The following is an 18,082-nucleotide window of genomic DNA, read 5'->3' on the forward strand; positions in this document are numbered from 1 at the left end:
TGAAACACCAGAGGCACAGGACAGTGACTCCCAAGGACATAGCAGTCAAGGACATGCCCATGTTCTGGATGCCTCCTGTTCCCTGTGCATGCTTTTGTCTCTCTGAATGCCAGTTTCTGGGTTTTTTTATTTTTGAGTTGTTAGACATAAAACTAAGAATTCACATACATAAGTATATAGAAGGCCAGATTTCTGCCCTTTAGGACTTCGTGGCTAATGTGCTCCTCGCCCCCAACCCCCATCTGCCCCGTATTCGGGTACTCTTATCCTTATCGAGGTCTCGAATCTGATTTCTCCAGGTTGAAATCCAGCTGGCTCAGGTTTTCTTTTTATAATTTTTAAATTAGTTGACAATATTTAAAAACCAGACTTCATATAAAATCTGGACATCCAGCCTCCTGAAGCAGTGGAAGAGCTGGCAACAGGAGCCTGTGCTCAGCGTGCCAGGGATGGGCAAGTCCTGATGGCAACTGTAGCAGCGGCTCTTGCCTTGAGCCTGGGTGCGCAGCGCCCTCCCCCCTTCACATCTGTCCTTCCTTGGTGGCCCCAGCCTGCCTGCAATAGGGTGGGTCCCATGGTTCCCACACGCTGCTCAGAGAGCTGACAACTAGAACCCTGTCTTTTCTAACAGGTTTCTTAGTTATGGATAATTCTCACTTGTCTGTCAGAAAGGCTATATTGTCACTGAGCCAAATGCAGTCATTGTGATCTGGAAATCTTCTGATTTTGTTTATAGGATTGAAAAAAAAAACACACGGAGCTAGGGGTGTAGCTCGGGGGCAGAGGGCTTGCCTAGCATGCTGAATTCCCCAGCATCACAGAAAACAAAAATGAAAAACAAAATTGTGGGGAGTGGGTATGGGGTAGTTATAGTACTTTACTTTTCTGTATTTTTTTTTTTAACTTCTTGAAAACGAAGCAGAATAGCAACCACTTAGATAGTATGGTGGACTGAAAACTTCAGTAGTTCAAACTTCAAGGGGAGACATTTGCACCATTTCCCTTTGTCTTTTTAGAATTCAAGAACAAGGAGGCGGTGCACATTGGAAAGGGTTCTGGAGACGGCCGCAGGGGCTGCAGTAGCGTGGTATATTCATGATGTGGCTTCACTGGATGAAACAGAATCAGATTACAAAGATGTCATTTGCAAAATTTCTCAGAACCTTGCATGCCCTATTGAAGAAAATTTTATTTTAACTTTCATCAAAATTCAATTTAAATAATTTACAGTATTTTTAGGCAGAATGGCTGTCTCAAACGTAGTGTCTTCTTAAACTATTAGATTGCATTGACTCAAAGGTTGAGTACATGTGAAAGACCTTATCCTTTGGAACTGCCACATAATAAAGCTAAGCTTTAGTTTCATAGGGAATAAATATATTCAGTTCCGAATACTATAAATATTAAAGTGGAAAGCCCATTCTTGACTAAGTTATCATGTTACTCCAAATGTACGTAAGAAATGCATCATTACTAGGCATGGGTTTCTCACCATTTGTTTGACATTCCTTACGCTTTAGTATCATCTCTAATGATTTCTACTTTTCCTGGTGTTGGACAATTGGATTGCCTTCACATAGATATTTTTCATATTTTTATTAATTCTCTATTCATTTATTTATGTGCAGTACTAGGGATTGAACTCAGGGACATTCTACCACTGAGATACAGCCCTTTTTATCTATTTATTTTGAGACAGATCACTAAATTGCCTGACTAGCCTCCTATTTGTGATCCTCCTCCCTTCACCACCCCTGTAGGTAGAATTACAGGTATGCATCGTGGCACCCAACTACTTGTTGTTGCTGTTGTTGTTAAAATTATTTTAAAATTTCATGAGTTGGTTGAATTTTGTGTGTACCTATGTGTGTGATTTGTTCAGAGCCCTAGGAGGGAGGCTGTGTGTGCTGTGGAATTGTATGGTGGCAGCCATCACCAGCCCCAGTGGCTCTGGTCTTATCAAAGGGGGAGCACTCTTGTCCTTGCTCTACCTTCTCACCTTGCGGAAATTGCATTTCTCCTTTAAGGTCCAGATGAAAGATAACCTCCTCTTAAACCTCACTGATCTCCACTTTCTCCTTTCCCATTTCTTCTTTCTCTGTGGCCTCTTAACACTTTCTAGACCTTAAAATGCACTGAACACATTTTGTCACGGGTAGTTACATATAGTTCCGTGAACTCCTTGCAAACAAAAATTTTTTTCTACCAACCTTTATATGCTCAGTAAATATGAAGTGTGCCACACGGTAGGTACTCAAAGGGACAGAAGCCAATACCATGCAGCTAGAATATACTTTTGTTCTTATCACTAATATTATCATGAAGTTACTTTGATTAAATGAGAAACTGTTTTCTTCTTTCTGCAAACTGTGAATCACAATGTATTTTAATTTTCTTTCCATTCACGTGAACCTCTCAACACTTTTAGACATTTTCTTATTTCTCCCCTCCCTTGACATAGGGTGACACAATGACTGACAATTTGGGAGGGGGACAAGGTTTTAAACAGGAACATATGGTACTCTGCCAGACTGGGCTTCAGGAGGTTCAGGAAAGTCCAGGATCACAGCACAGGGTTGACATCTCTACTGAGAAGGGACAGGCACTTCTCCCCCAGACACTGGCCAACTGCTACACAAGAGGACTGTGCTCTTGGGGCAAGGGCCGCCCTGACTTTTTAGAATAAGAATGAAACTGGCTGAGCCATATCCCAGGCACAAGGGGGCTCTGTTGATGCATAAGATGTGATTCCTACTTTGAAGATGTTCTGATATAGATAAGAAATGACGCACAAACACTGAACCTTCACATAGGGAAGGAAGCTCTAATTGCCAATAAGAACGTGTGCGTGCAGTACCATCACCAGGCAATGAGAACGATAATACTTATGGTATCTGGCAAAGCTTAATTAAGGTAGTGCTGTGCCCAACTCGTAATAGTGTTCAGCCATTGTTAGCTGGGTCCCTGAAGTTTTTATGAAGGGTGGGGATGTTTCCCAAGAGAAGAGGAAGATCAGGAGGAAGATCAGGGAAGGTTTTAAGAAGAGTTAAGTCAAGCTCCTAGAGTTGGGTAGAGAGGATGTGAACGTTTCTGACCTCAGTTTCCAGAAGGGAAGGAAGAATGGGCTGGTGATGATGGCCAGAGGCTCCTTTATGTACATATTCATGCAAATTCTATTAATTGATGGTTGATTATTATTGTGGATGATAAAACTAAGTCCATCAGAAAATGATTGGATCAGTCCAACTATATACCAGTGCTGGTATCTGATGAATGCCATCTACCTTGTTTTGACAGATGGAATGCAGAGCTGGGAAAAACGAGGCTATTTTTGGCCTACAAGCTGTATTTTGTTTATCTCTATCCTGCTTCATAAGGCACATTATTTCATGTAACTTGATCTGAGGTGTTAACCGAGTACTTCTTTCTTTAATATGCTTCCAGAGAAGGCACAGCTGATCAAGTGTAATGATCTCCTCTCATTTTCTTTTTACTGAAAAATATTACTAATAGACTTTTTCCCAATACTTTTTTTCACGTTCATAATTGAAACATAAAAATTCATACATCAGTAGCCTCCTTAAAAAAAAAAAAAAAAGCTGATAGGACTGGATTGAGCAGAGGGAAAGAGTAGAGTGAACCTCTCATTTCTGCATTTTATCATCTTAACTTGGAATACATAATGAAAAATTCTACATCTTTTTTAAGATTCTAGTGCGATTACTGTTTAGCTCTCAACAGGGTTGGAGCTATTTAAAAGATGCGTGTGAATATACACAATCTTATGTTTCTCTGTTTTTATCTCCAGGATATTTCCCTGGAACTGTTTTTTTAAAAGGCAGTTCCCCTTATCTTTGACTGCCTTTCTCATCAAAGGCCACAGTGACTGCTTCTGAATTCCTTTAATCAACATGTAATTCTAAGACTCTGACACGGCTTAGGGACAGTGATTACAGCTTCCTCTCTCTCGGCAGTTTGCTCTTGGTTGGGCTTGACCAGGTACAGGGTATATTTACACAGACCACAGGACAGGACTGTATCACCTGATGATGGCCTTGTCATCCTAAGGATGACTTTTCTTCACCGTTGCCTCTTCTCAGGACCACAGAAGCAAAGGCATAGAGGGAAGGGACCACAGAGATAATCTAATCTCATCTCTACATTTTAACAGATGATCCAGCCAGTTAATAATCTACAGATTATAGAGAAATATGTGAAAATGCCTGAAGTCCCAGGAACAATAATGTATTGATATTGGGGATAGGAAAGACTTCAAAAACACGTTCTAATTGTATTAAATTGTTACATCTCAGAATTTCTTCATTCACCATTCTGTGGCATGGTATTGTTCTTAGAACTAATTTTAGGACAAACGGGAATGAGTCAAAGAGGCATGTCGATTTCCAGCCTCAGTTTCCAGGAGTGGTTGGCCCGGACCCTCCAAGATGATGTAGCAAATGAAGATCCAGGTGGACACTTGGCTTGTTGGAGTTATACTCATGGTTTGAGAAGCTTAAATAATTATTGTAAGTTGCAGGGATAAGGGGGCAGGGGGCTAGTAAGGTCAAACCGGGAGTATAAGAGAGGTACTCAGGAAAGAAACTTGAGATGGGGGAAAGAAGCCCAACCTTACCTCAAACCACCACTTTTTTCTCCCCTTAGAAGTAGGCACAAGGAACACGGACTGACAAGTGGCAAAATTAATTACCTTGTTAAAATCCACTAGGTTGCATCTAGTTCCAACTGGAGTGGGTATTGGAAATCCAGAGTTAATGAAGTGTCAACACCACGGCAGGCCTTTCTCTGCCCACCTCATTCTCCATTAGCAGAAAGGATCTGATCTGTAGAATCTGACCAACCAGACCCTCCTCCAGGAGAGGAGAGTGCAGAATGGAAGGATCTCCTTGGCACATACCCTAGGGCTCAGCAGGGACCTTGGTCCTGACAGACTCCTGCATGGCCAGACAGCACTGCTCTCTAACAAGGGCAGATAGAGTTGGGAGAAACAGTAAGCAAACTCTTCAGGCCAGCATCATGGGATGGGGGGAAAGGGATAATTGGGGCTGAAACATTCTAGAAATTTCTAACCCTAGGCAAGACCAACCCAAGACCTAAGTCTAGACAGGACCTGTCGATTGGAGACCTGGAAGAACAGAGGAATGCACAGGCTAGAAGATAAGGGCTAGAAGCAACCATCCCAGGATGATTTATCATCTCCTAGTGAACTAAACCTCAGTGATAAACTTCTGCTTATGTGGGCCACTGAAATGAAGGGGTCTTCCTCTTTACAAACCATTGCAATGATAGTAAGGCAATCAGTTGTGGATCTTTATACTTTATTAATGGTCAAAGAAAGTAACTTTTCCATGTCCTTCATGACAAACTGACATAAGGAAAAAAAATATAATTGCAAATAAACTAGCTATGATTTTTCTCTTGAATTTTCTTTCATTTAAGATAACTGTGATAATAATTTAAAGAAAGGAAATATTTCTGTGGACATGCTTTAATGGTAGTGCACATTGGAAAAGCCTGAGATGTGAATCAGACTCAGTCATGAAGTGGTACAGTAAATGGGTGTGGACACAGTTGTTATGAGAAAATATAGCTCAGGAGGTAGGACCCCAAAACCCCTGGGCTCTGCAGGACATAGAGTCTTTGAGTGCAGGAGGAGGACCACATTTAGAAGTCTCCAGAGGCAGGTGGGCTTTTAAGAAAGACCGATGTCAGAACCCCAGGTGTGGGGCTGAGGTTTGGGGGGAGTCAGAGTATTAAGAATGTTTCCAGCAAGAATTGGTGTGCTCTGCAGACAACAAGGCAGGGGATGGGTGTGGGAGGAGGAGGCATGAGCCTTGTTAACAGAAACTGAGCCTAACATACAAGCCTAATTAGTAGAAAAAGAACTTGATGCTGAGATCCCATGTCTGGCATGGAGGGAGTAGATCCTCATGTCCACAGTTGGGATTGGCCAGGACAGGGCTAAATGCAGCTGTACAGGAAAAGTGCCATTCCTGTGCCTGTTTTGCAGTTGGAGATACTAAAGCTTGGTGAGGTGGACCAGCCCCAGCTCTGGCAGTCAGTCAGAGGGGGAGCCAAGGTCCAAACAGTCTTCTCCAGAAACCATGTTCTGCTTGTGCACTAAGGTGCTTGCCCATCTCCCGGGCCATGACCCAAGGGAAGGGGAAGTGGTTTGTTGAGCACCTGGTGCATTCCAGAAGTGGAGTTCTGCATTTTAAATATATGGTTGTATTTAATCTTTATAATCCCCTAAAACCCATGAGATATATATGGTTGCATTTAATCTTTATAAGCTCCCCAACCCATGAGAAAAGTTTTGTGATTCTCTAGATGAGAAAACCTAAGGCTAATGGTTTACTCTGCTACATAACCAATGGTGACAGTTTGAATGTCACCCACAGTGAGCCAATCACTGCATGACAAACTGCATCAGAAGCCTTTCTTGTCCTGAGTTTCAGTTATAAATAAGAAATAAGTTATTTTGTAGACGGAATTGTTTTGTTTTAAGCAATATAGTCAAATGATCAAATGCGGACGGTTAAAATGAACATGTGCACAGTCTTTTTGGAAAGCAAGCACTAGATGTTTCCTGCCGTGTTAAGATTTCATTGTGACTTGCCAGGTGCCTTTTGTGAGCCTGGTGTTTTGTCAGACTGGGTTCAAATCCTACCATCACCACTGGCCAGGTGCAGCAACACGGAAAGCTACTTATTTCTTTGGTTAGGACAAAGGATGACATTGCCTTTTGAAAGGGCTATCATAAGTATTAACTACAGTAGGAATGTCACTCCCCAGCCTCATGGCCTAGAGGATAGTTCACGCTCCACATAGGTGCATCCTCTCTACTGCCATCTCCTGTGGTCTGTCATATTTCTATGGCAACCCCACGCATATGATCCGGTTCCTCACCCACCGCTTCCTTTCCGATTCTCAGCAGACTACCTGCCTTGTGTCTCAGAGGAGAGACAAGTGTACCCAGTTTCCCACATTCTTCTTCCTTCCACCCTATCTCCCGTAGTTTGGACCTGGACTGTCCCTGAAAAGCCCCGTATGTTGAAGGCTCGATCCCTAGCCTGTGGTGCTCTGGAGAGGTGGTAGGATTTTAAGAGGTGGCACCTGTGAGAGAGGAAATTAGGTCAGTAGGGGCATGCTCTTGAAGGAGACAGTGGAACCTTGGCCCTTTGTGACTCTCCCTTTGCTTCCTGGCTGCCATGAGGTAACAGTGGCTCTCCCATGTGCTCACTACCAGGTACTGTACCGCCACAGGCCCCAAGCAACAGAGGCAAGCAACCATGGAGCAGCACCCCTGAAACCGACCCCAAATAAACCTTTCCTCCTTGTAGGTTAATGATCTCAGGTATTTTTTGAAGAATGTATGTTAGTTTTTCCATTACCTTATCAGTTTCTAATCATCAACTTCAAGTGGTAAAGTAACTTTATTCAAAGTTCTAGCATATGCTGGTTTGCCTTTTGTATCATTTCCCCCCCTCCCTCATAAGCACAGGAACTTTGGTTTACACAAACTGAAATTATGATTCAGTTCTATTGAGAATCATCAGATAAAAAGGGAAAATTGTTGGATGGGAAAGCCAATTAGGAGATAGCTCTGAGGCTGCCGTTCTTTTCTCCAGCGTCCACATTATCTGCTCCTTGGAGACAGTGAAGGGACCAGTGAGGCCCAGGTCAACAACTTGGAGCTATAAAATTGGAGAAGCATGGGCCATTTCCATGGAAAACCAGAAATAAGTGGTTTAGGATGGGTTCAGCCTTTCTGGCTTGGATAATGAATGGATGTCAAGGCATTTAAGACACTTGGAGCTAAAGAATAACAAAGAGGACGATGATTAGTTGGAAGTTACCTGCTAACTACCTTCTTTGGAAAGAATGGTTTGGCTTCTGAACTTCACCAGTCCCTTTGCCATTGTTCCATGAAATCTGCCATCAAGCTGCCAGCGTGAACTTCCTGCAACACAAACTGGACCTGAACTGACCTCAGTAGACGACGCAGCAGAGCACAGCAAGTCCTGAGTCTCAGTGGCTGCTCCCTCCACCTGCCCTGTTCCAGTCACACTAAACTCACCCATCCCAGGACACAGGAAGTCTCCCGAGGGCGCTCATTGGTTAAATAGGTGGTTTCTTTGGTGAGAAAACTCCTCCAACACCCTTTCCACCCAACAAACATTCTCTAAAACACAAATCTGATGGTCTTTCTCCTCTGTAGCCTTTTCTGACTCCTGTGGCAAAGAGAGTCCCTTCCTCTTCCGTGTTCCCGGGGCCACACGTACCAGGGCTGTTCTTTCTTGCCCCAGGGTTTAATTTGTTGAAGAGCCTCTTTTCTCACGCTGGAGCAGGAGTCCCTCGAGGACAGGGATCTCATCCTGTTCACCCCTCTCCGCCCAGTGCCGGTCACCGTCACTGGCATGTAATAGCCACCCAATAATTATCTGCGGAATTAATAAAAGGACAAGCCAACGTTTTGAATTAATAATGCTCATTCCACAAACAGAACATATTTGCTGTGGCTGAAAAATGTACCCTAGAAAAGCCTTTGCAAGGATGCAGAGAAATTGATCGCAGTGGTTGCCTTGCAGAAAGGGAACTAGGTAGTCAAGGGAGAGGAAGCTTTCTGACCACGTGGCCCACAGTGCCTCTTGAATTTCATACCGAAGGCATACATTATATTCCCTACCCCTCACTAGCCTGATTCAGTATGTATGTGCAAACAGTCTCCTATCAACTGGTTTCATAATTTCTTTCCTAGCAAAAAATTTAGATTGTTGGTAGAAGTTTATGATAGTTGTCCCTTGTTACCAGTATCAGCTCTCATCTGGGGTTCATTTAAGTCTGGAGCTGTACTGGTATTCAGAAACCAGGCTGTGTGTTAGAGGGCAAATAAGGACCCACCAGACTCTGTTAATACCTTCAAAATGTCACAAGTAGCTTGAGTCCAGAGAAGCTGAACAAGAGTCCCTTCTCTCTATCCTGGCCTCATTTCTACTTTTGAGATCTTGGGGGATTTGCTGGTTGGGCAAAATGAATGAAATTTGATTCCTCGGAACCCAGCACACAGGATTTTTCCACTCCTGCAGTACTGTGCACATGTCTGCTTCAAAATCCAGAGTTTAGAAGGTACCTTCTGATGAAGTAGGAATTCAGCAGGATGCAAGTTTGGCATCCCATGTGTGATGACTTTGGGATCAGAGGGACACCTCAATTCATGACTTTCTTTTCCCTCGTCAGAGCAGGTGATCCTTTGTAAGTTAGCCTAAACATGCCTTTCACAGATTGCTTCTGCACCATTTATTCCCTCTAGGTTTAAGTGTATGTATGGACTGATGTGGACCAATAGATTAACTTCTTGGATAGAGCTCTGAGCATGAATCCCGCTAAGCTAGTCACATGATTTAGCCTCTGAGTGGGTCTTAATTGGTCATTTTATCCCCATTTTGTCTATCTCATTAGGTTCCCCCCTTAGGATTTTTCAAATAAGGATTCAGTTGTATGATTGGTAAAGCACCTGTCACATAATAGGAATTCAACAAATGTTAGTTCCCTGCCCACTGCCCTGAATAACTTATTAGTTTATCTAGATAACAGATGTTTTTGCATCGTGAAGTACAACTATGTTAAATTCCTAGTACTAAACGTGTATAACACGTAAGTCACACTCCCCCCAAAAAGTGTTCCTTGTTCCACGCTGCTAATTTGCTTGTCTTATTGTATACCATAAGAAATGTTTCTCCCCGTTCAAATCTTATAGCATTGGAATTGTTATATGTATTTCCTTTGATTATCTTTTACTAAAATATGCTTAAAATTTAAGTCATGACTATCAGCAGATACTCACATGTACTATGGGTATGGATATATAATGTATAGATATGTATAGATACATATTTTTTTTTTTTAGTAATGACCAACAAATACCTTTCACTCCAAGAAAAATGTTTATCTAGGAATTTCGTGCTTACCTCTCCTGGAAAAAAACTTCTGAAATACCGCAGGGGGGGATAAATAAGTCCAATCGGATTTCTAAATTAAAATCTTAGTATCCTAAAAACATCACTTGAAAAGTTGGATGTTTGAAGGTGGCAAAGGCAAGCTATACTCCAGTTGGTTCTTTTCGCCTGCTGGCATTTGAGAGCACGTTAATCCAGGCTCACTCATAAACCTCAGCAGCAGGAGATCATTGTTCATTGGTTTATTATGGGCAGACCGGACTGGTTTTAACTGAGCAGAGGAAGTTAATTATCAAATGTTTTAGTTGGCTCTGACAATGAATAACCAGTTCTCCTTGGACACCCTGGTACTCACTGTGCAACACTGTAAGATAGGGGTGGGGGATGGGAACTCACCCATCAGAATCTGCAATGCGGGAATTTGCCGGGCTGCCCTGATCCGTTTCCCAGGTTGTTTGAACCAGTTCAAGAGCAGTTAAACAAGGTTATGTAAGTGACATGTGATGTAGCCCAAAATAGTGACTGCAAACACAGGCTGCTGTTGCTGGGCAGTTGTCAACTGCTTTTAAAAAAATAAAAAGAAAGAAAGAATGAAAGAAAAGAAAAAAGAAAGAAAATCCTCCAGCTGGCCGACAAATGGACCTTTAAACATGAAAATGAGATTTAAGCAAAAAGTTAATCTTAAGAGGGATTTGGGAGTTGGTGAAATTGCCTTTAAGATGTTGAAAATGACTTAAAAAGGAAAATTTACATTGCATATGAGGTCTGGTTATTGCAGAGTATCTAGCAGTAGTGAAGAGGTATTCTGAACAAGTTTGGTTATCTTGCGACAGCACTTAGTTCTCATGTTTTAATGAACAGCACCATCAACCAAACCCTCAGACTTGCTGACTTTGGGCACATAACAAATTAGTAAGCAATATATCATTCATCTAGTCATAAATATTAAACTATTTTATAAATTACTGTCCCTTTTAATTAAACTTTCTTATAGCTTCAAGGTGTGAAAAAGAAAATTCTATTTCATATAACAAGGTTAGCATAAAATAATGTTGTACAAAAAGAAATTCAGTGGCGGAATTTCGGATGAGATTGATTTTTTGAAAGGAAAACCAAGCAGCAACAAATGGGCTTTAAAATATGTCTCGGTTGCCAGGTTTGTACCCCACCATTTGGATTTCCAATGGCCATTTTCTTTGGGGTCCCTGCCTTTTAATGTGGACATCTGGGGAATTAAGAATCAAGATAAGTATGAAGCAGGCTGAGGAGGAACCTTAGGATCCTTGCTGCAGGATTCCTGCTCAGGAACTCAGTGTTGTATGTGCCCCTGCTGTTGAGATCTGCACCTTAGAGACTCTGGTATTGTTCTGTCTCCTAATCCTTAAGGGACCTGTTAACTAGTGCTGTATTTCTCCACCCAGATTCTGAACAGATTGAAAAAACAAAGGAGTGGCTGGAGGAAGATAAAATATCAGCCTTTTTTTGGGTAAATAAGACAAAGGCTGGGACTTGGTGGTAAGAGCGAGAAAGACCTGCAGCCCGAGTCCCAGGCATAGGCCCTGGCACAGCTGGATCAGGTTGGGCCAGCTGAGGCTGAGGGTTCCCCAGAGGTTGAGCATCTCCCTGCTTCCTGGGGGAGTTCTCCCCCAAGGAGAAGACAGTGCTGGGGTGAGCAAACCAGATTTCCTCTTCTCAAACCTAGGAATCCAAGCAAAGCAAGCAGAGAGGGGAGAGAGAGGCCTGAGGTGTGGCACCTTAAAGCTTCCTTCCCTGAAAGGAAACATCAAGACTAGGGCACAAATTTTCCCATCTTTGGACTCTGCCAGCCCTGTTTCCTCGGGGAACTCAGCAAGAATCAGGCAGTGGAGCAGGGACCAGGGATGGTTCAGTGCATTCTTACTTTCTGCAATTAGGCTCCCATGTGTAAAGGGCAATGTGTTTAAAAAACAAACAAACAAAAAAAAAACACATAGAATTTGGAACGTTCAGTTCAGTCTGTAATCCCTTTAATCCCTGGCCTGGTTAAATGGCTGTTCATAAGATGGAGTTCAAATACCTCCTCTGTGAACTCTTCCTTAAAGATTCTTGAGAGTGTTTGTAGGTGTTCACCAAGGTTTTAAGGCCCCTAGAACCTGATGCTTTTCATATTTAATTTTCCCGAGGACTTCAGTGACTTCCTTGATAGAAGCATCTACTACACTGATGGTCAGCCATGCTTATGAAGAGGAGAGAGTTTTTCCAGATGCAGGGAGAGGAGCACTGATGGAGTTGAGAGAGGTGTTTGTATTCAATCAGGACCAACCTGTGTCTGCACATGTCAGTAGAGATACAGATACACCAAGGACCAGGGATCTGAGTTTCTTCAAACTGAGGCCAGAAATATAGTAATAGTAACAACAAAACACCAAATTAAAAGCACCAATAAAAGTAATCCAAAGGTATTGGATCCTATGCCTCTGATCCAAACTGCACTTACTTCTTCTGAAATGGGGATGAGTTTGGGTAAGCATGTCTTTGAGCCATGCCCTATCTTTCTCCCCACCACATGCATCAGTGGCTCATTGCAATGTTGAACACAATGCTAAGGTCCTAGAAGGCCTTTAAACAGAAAGATGACACAGATTTGTGGTTCAGAAGATCTCTGCTGAGACTGTAAGATTGATGGATAAACCTCTGTGGGGGCCAGGTCTCCAGTAGAGTACCTCCTGAGCCACAGCCAGGTACCTACAGAAGCCAGCACCAGGAACATTCCTTGAGTTCATTTCAACCAGAGGAGCTTTTTTTGTTTGTTTGTTTTTGGTTTTTGTTTGTTTGTCTTTTAATGAAGACTCTGTAAGAGTTAATTTTAAAAAAAAGTTTAAGACTTAGAAGGAGTAACATAGTAAAGGCCCATAGATTGTTTACATTGTAATAATAATGATAATATGGTAATATACAGGAATGCTTGATGGTAATATTGAATCCTTACTTTATGCCACCAGCTCTTTATGCCACCAATTGCTTTGTGTGATTAGTCCTTTCGGTAATTCATAAGGGTAGGTACATTTATAATCCCCATATAACAAAATCAGGAAACTGAGGCACAGCAATGGTAAGTAACTAGTCTGAAGTCATGCAAATAAAGCAAGGCTTCAACCTCCACAGTTCAGATTTTTACCTAAAAGAACCTGAAATGAAGAGAGAAAGTGCCGGATGACATAATAGGATTCAAGAAAAACTCAGGAGAGAGAATCATTGGGATGTTGTGACCAAACGAACATAGAGGATTGGAGGGATGGGGAAGTAAATCAAAGGTGGTCCTGAGGTTTCCCAAACAACTGACAGCAGATTTAAAATTGGGAATATAGTGGGGCTGAAAGGGGGTAAGGTTATTGAATTTGGATTGTGAACATAGGGAACTGGAGAGTTTCATGATATTCAGTTCAAGACATTTAATGGATAGGTGAACATATAGGTCTGAAACCCTTAGGAGTGTATTAGTCAGCTTTCCATTCCTGTGACAAAATCAAATTAAAGAGGGAAACGTTTATTTTGTCTCATGGTGACAGAGGTTTCAGTTCATGGCCACTTGACCCTCTTGCTTTGGGCCTGTGGAAGTACAGTGCATCATGGTGGGAGTCCACGTCAAAGTTCTGTTCAGTGGTGATGTCCAGGAAGCAGAGAGAAAGAGAGGGAGGTGCCAGTGTCCCAGTCTCCCCTTCAAGGACCTCCCACTAGGCCCCACCTCTTAAAGGTTCCACTTCCTCCCAGTAGCACCACAGACTGGGGACCAAGCCTTTACTACACGGGCCTTTGGGGGACACTCCAGATCAGAAAACCGAGGAGAGGGCTTCATATGTGAAGCTTCAGAAGCCTCTGGACACCCTCCAGGTACCACATCATGTAGGTAACTGCTCACTCCTCGGTACTCCTGCATATTTAACTGGGGTTCCACCTCTCCCTGGGCCAGTCCTTTGGGATGGATGCTCTACACCTGTCCTCTCTGTTATTCAAATTTAAAACACTCTTTAAGGCCTACCTCAGGTGTTTCCTTTCTGTGTAAAGGCTTCTTCACCCCCAACTCAGATGAATCACTTCCTTCTTTAAAGTCACACCACATCAGTACCACATGGTATATTTTAATTGTCTCAATTTCTCCAATCTCACCCCACTCCTTAGAATATAGGGTCTTGGAGGTAATGGATTACATTTGCCTCCTCTGCCCTGCTTGAAAATCTTTGTGTGGACTGGGGACATAGCTCAGTGGTTGAGCACCAACCTAGCATGCATCAAGTCCTGCTGGGTACAATCCCCAAAACTGCAAAAAAAAAAATAATAATAATAACTTGTTGAATGGAGTTAAATCATTGTCTGGAAACATACTTTAAATCCCAGAACCTCTTTTTCTTCTTCCCCACATCCTTGGTCCTCAACCTGCTTGTCTGTGAATATCTGTTACTGTACCTTCTCATGTGCTGGGATTCCCTCAAAGAAATTAGTCTCCTGAACATGTTTACCTTCTAACTTTTCAGGTTTAATTTTAATAATACTGGAAAATGGGATCTCAAGATCAACAATACAAGGAACGTATCACTTTTTAGAATCTTATACCACACTTCTGGTCTTGGACCTTAGTCTCGATTTCTTAGCTGAGCCACAGACAGATTGGAGAGTGTCAGCCTTTTGTCCTGTGTTTACTCTAGGGATCTATCTCAACACTCTCACTTTGTTGCCAGCTTTCAGAGAAAGTTAAGTCTTAAAGATGGGATCCAAAGTGAATAGTATTTGCCTTGTCTCAATGGGCCTTTTTGGTCTCGAGGTCTTTCTCACTCAGTGACAGGTTCTGCTCCTTCAGGAAGTTCTGGCTCACTTATATTCAATTAAGAGTTGACCCATATTTTTTCTTTGAACTTTCTTACCCGATTTATTTTAATAGAAGATGGGTGAGGACGTCACTACCACCATTTTGTATTTTTGAGTTCTTACATCAAGCCCGGCTTTGTGATTCTTGTTTTATGTTTGAATTCATTTGATTCCACGTGACATCTGACAAAGTAGACATGAGTTTTATAGGCTGGGAAGCCAAGACTCAGAAACATTAGCACCCTGGCTGAGAGCGAGAGCTCCCAGGGACAGAGCTGGGGATCAGAGCCCACGTGGTTCTCGTTACAAAGCTGAGGCCCCCTTCCCACTGCCTTCTGCCGCTGCCTCCGATTTCCACTTCTGTGTCCCTGTGTTAACTGTGCTGGAAGGCCCACGTGTCACCCCATCTGCATTTTTTTCATTTGGGGCCTGCTCATGTCGCACGGAAAATTGGTTCTTGATTTGAAAGTAATCAAAAACAATTTAAAGATGAGTTTTGTTGCCTTCCGGAACTTTTTAAAATAACGTAGTTCACTTTCAAACACTTAATAATTGTTCTGTAATTAAGAGCAGTATCAGAGTTTATAGCAATAGAACAAAAAAATCAGTATCTTAGATTTATTTTTTAGTTATGCACTCAACACTGTTTTGGTCTTTGAGTCTCTAGGGTGTTTTCCTTAAGTACCTACAAGTGCTTGGGTTTCCTATAAGTCTGTGACTTGGAATTGCCCGTGTACTATTGACCTAAGTGTCTTGGTACTCCATTCGTATTTATTCGGGCTCTAGGAGCTTCCTGTCTTCTAGAATGACTTCTCTCCAAAACCCCGCCACAGCCTCAGATGTGGAAATACAAGAAGCTGTGCACACAGGTGGATGAGTGGTTCAAGTTCCCTGAACCTTAGCAGACCATTCGCATTCTTAAAACAAGATGCTTTTAAATCCGGGTGACTCAGTGACAGCTACAGTGTCAGCACCTCACCACCTTCAGTAGGGAACCATGTGGACTGTAGTGGGGGAAGGATTTAGAACCCAAGACACCAAAAAAGCACAGAATCTCAGATTGAGAAGGGTTAAGCTATTCCTGCCTTTCACAGAACCGCCACCTGCTTCCTTGCAGATCCTCAGAGCTCTTTTTATTAATGTGATACCTGTGAAGAGGGATTGCAGAGGTTAGAATGTTGGAGATGGGGCAACGTGATTTGAACATGCAGATCTTTAGTAAGCCAGTTACCTAGGAGCCGGCAGGCCTCCGGTGAACATGCATTACTGGAAGTTCGTGCGGCTTGTGACCTACTGTATATACATGTAAATTATGCATGTTGTAGTGTATCTTAGTTGATTGGTGCAGGACTCATGCATTCATTCATTCATTCTCTGAGCAATCATTCAGGATCAACTGTATACTGGGCATTATGCTCTTTGTGCCATCTCTGCTTTATAGAGTAATCCTCAGTAGTGCTTATCTTCTCTGAATACCACAGTGCCTTGGATAAGTTCTCAGCAGATTGTATAGGAAAGTTTATTTTAAGGGGATATTTTGGAAAGGTCAAATCACATCCCATTTATTCCAGGCTATTTTTTTCCTCTAAATATTGTAGAAAGGTGTATATATATATATATATATATATATATATATATATATATATATTCCCCCCCCTTTGGAGTATCTAATTCAGTGCCTGCTACCAGTGAGCTAGAACTTTCTTTGTATTAGTATGAGGAGAAATAATTGCAATCTATTTGAAAATTGTGGGCCATTTGCATTTCCCCTGTAAACTTTTAATTCATTTTCCAATTTTTATAGAGATTCTTGAGTGTGTATGTGTATTAGTGTATCAGTGTGTATATAACCGATTGTAGGTTTTTAAGTGTGGGGGTGGTCCCTGGATTACAGTTATAGTGAAATATTCCACTGTTGGTGGTGGTTGTTTTTTCCAAAAGCATTTTAGATACTGGTAGCTTCTTCACATTTCAAAAATGTCAGCTATTTATGCAAATAGCCCTCAACTTCATCTATTAAAATTAATATGTCAGAATACTCCAACATAATGTAAGAGGTTTCTGCTTTTGAGGGGAACTCTTAATAGGGAGACTGAATTTCATGCTCCTCATTCCACATCGCTCCGGTAGGATTCAGTGAGGTTCCCAAGTATTTCCTGGTCTTTGCTGCTCCTTCCTGAGGTTAGATTCCCATTCCTGGCCCCCTTGTGGTTGGGAGGGATCATTGCACTGGATCTCTGTGATGATTGAAATGTGTTCTGCTGGAGCGTTAGATTTCCTAAGTCATATTCAATAGACACTCTCCAGGACGCTGACAGTGTTCACTATGGTGGCTGCCCCATCATCCTGGGGCCTGGAATGAGAAGCTATGGAGCAGAATTCCCAGCTTGTCTGCAGTTGCCTGATTTGTTCATCTTTACAAAGAACCAACTATTCTGATTTCCATCCATTGCTTATCTTTTACTTTATCATTTATTTCTAATCTTTATTATTTCATGAATTTCTTACTTTGGGTTTATTTTCTTTCTCTCCTTCACTCACTCTACTCCTCAATGTAGAATCTTAGATCATTAATTTTGAATTTTCTAATATAAACATGTAAGGTTAAAAATTATTCTCTAAGTACTATTTGAACTGTATCTCACAGATTTAATGTGTTGAATTGTCAACACCATTTCATTTGAAATAGTCATTTCCCTTGTGATTTTTTTATTTGACCCATGGATTATTTAGAGATGTATTGCTTAATTTTCCAATATGAGAAGCTCATTTAGGTACCTTTTGTTACAGATTTCTAACTGAATTCCCTTATGATCAAAAAAACATTATGTGTTTCAGTTCCTTTAAAACTTGAGATTGCTTCACAATTCAAGGTATGTCCTGTCTCAAAGATCCATATGCACTTGGAAAAAAAATGTATATTATGCAGTTATGTGACCTAAATGCTGAAAAGGACCAATTGTTTGATAATATTTTTCAAATCTACTGTTTCTTTTCTGATTTTTTAAATATTGCTATTATTCTTTTATTGCTGAGAGAGAGGTTTTAAATTTTCCAGTTTGATTTTGGGTTTATCTTTCTGCTGTCATTTTTGTCAATTTTTCACCTGGTGTCTTTGGATGCCTACGTGTTTGGGATTTTTGTATCTCAGTCTGATCAGTATAAAATGACATTCTTTTCTTTGGCATTATTTTTAAAGTCTTCCGTCTCTGATTTTTAATATAATCACATCAGCTCTCATGTTTGCATTGTGTGTATATTTT

The 18,082-nt window shown here is 41.6% G+C and overlaps 1 protein-coding gene and 1 long non-coding RNA gene across 14 annotated transcripts in view; one reads left to right on the forward strand and one right to left on the reverse strand.

The window, feature by feature from the left end:
- The window catches only part of Nr3c2 (nuclear receptor subfamily 3 group C member 2), a 335,377-nt gene that overhangs the window by 209,921 nt on the left and 107,374 nt on the right, over window positions 1-18,082 (forward strand). The window lies entirely within an intron of this gene.
- Window positions 7,436-10,452, reverse strand: LOC144366926 (uncharacterized). Of its 3 annotated transcripts, XR_013426131.1 has the most exons (3): window positions 10,374-10,452; window positions 8,304-8,462; window positions 7,436-7,981 (listed from the first exon to the last, which is right to left on the reverse strand). It is a non-coding gene; the product is annotated as an uncharacterized LOC144366926 (long non-coding RNA). The 3 variants fall into 3 exon arrangements; XR_013426129.1 differs by lacking the exon at window positions 7,436-7,981 and having other exon boundaries at window positions 8,136-8,462; XR_013426130.1 differs by lacking the exons at window positions 7,436-7,981; window positions 10,374-10,452 and adding an exon at window positions 9,990-10,201 and having other exon boundaries at window positions 8,136-8,462.

Source organism: Ictidomys tridecemlineatus, chromosome 9, assembly GCF_052094955.1.
Source record: "Ictidomys tridecemlineatus isolate mIctTri1 chromosome 9, mIctTri1.hap1, whole genome shotgun sequence".
Classification (NCBI taxonomy): Eukaryota; Metazoa; Chordata; class Mammalia; order Rodentia; family Sciuridae; genus Ictidomys; species Ictidomys tridecemlineatus.